The sequence below is a fragment of the Corvus brachyrhynchos genome, unplaced genomic scaffold (assembly GCF_000691975.1).
Source record: "Corvus brachyrhynchos isolate BGI_N302 unplaced genomic scaffold, ASM69197v1 scaffold26, whole genome shotgun sequence".
Lineage (NCBI taxonomy): Eukaryota > Metazoa > Chordata > Aves > Passeriformes > Corvidae > Corvus > Corvus brachyrhynchos.
In genome coordinates, this window is record NW_008239324.1 from 5,217,124 (window position 1) to 5,218,297 (window position 1,174).

Consider the following 1,174-nt stretch of genomic DNA (forward strand, 5'->3'; position numbering starts at 1 on the left):
AGCCGGGGGCCCGCACGTGCCATCTCGGGGGACACCCATGGCAGGGCACTGCCTGCAGCTGTGCCTCCAGGTCTGGGTGTCGCTATTGGCTCCAGGCTTTGAGTATCCATTGGACCCTTCGGATACACTAAGCCCAGCAGCTCGAAGCTATCTGCCATCAGGGTTCACATCTGGCTTCCCTCCTCTGTGCCCACCCATCTATCCTTCTCACACACAGAGAAGGAGAGTGGCCATCAGTTCGCCTCAGGCCTGGAAGAATGTGGCGGATCTGGGGGCTTGGGAATGATCCCAGCTCAGGCCCAACTGCAGCCACCCGCACAAAATCCAGGGTGGCTGAGGGGAGCGTGTCAGTGGAAACCTGCACAGGGAGCAGCTCCAGGGAGAGGTTGCAGAGAAGAAAATAACAGCTAGGGAAGGGAATTTTCTCTCTGATCTTCTGCAGGTAGGAGGGACGCACTCAGCAGCTGGAGGTGGCACAGCTACAGCAGAGTGTTGTATTTTTAAGCTCATGATACCTTTTAATTCATTCCTCACGAGGCTCTAGGTCTCTGTTGCGAGAAGGTGAGGAAGGAGAGGAACGGAAGATCCACAATCATGCCTGGGACAGAGGCCAGCTGGTGGTCACAGCTGTAGCTGTCCCCGGTGTAATGAGTGCTGCTGCAGGTCCCTGGCTGCTCAGAGATTCTGCTGCCTAACTCTGAACCCACATTTCTTGATCTGACTCAAAACTAAGAGGGTGTCTGCGCCCCCACCACAGGGGCTGTGCCCACAGTGGGGTGCCTGAGGAGAAAACCTGGCTCAAGGTCATGATCTCATCCCCTGGGTCCAGCACAGCAGGCAGGGGCACTGTGGGGGAACAGCCCTCTGGGTACCCCTGCTTGGCACCCACACACGGGTGTCCCCTCCCCAGCGCCCCAGGAGCTGCTGGGGAGCCCAGCCCTGCGCAGCTCACACACATCCTCATTGTGCCTTCCCACGCAGCCTCTCACAGCAGAGCCTCCTCCAGCTGCGTGGTCCTGTGCTGGGGAGCACAAGAGTCCGAGGCCAACCCAATCTGGAGTGACCCACCAGAGGAGACTGCAGGCACCTGCCATCCCCAGGCTGCTGGGGGCACATCCTGCCTGGCACTGGCACCACCGAGCCTTTCCCCGGGGCTGTGGTGGGGAAAAAAGGC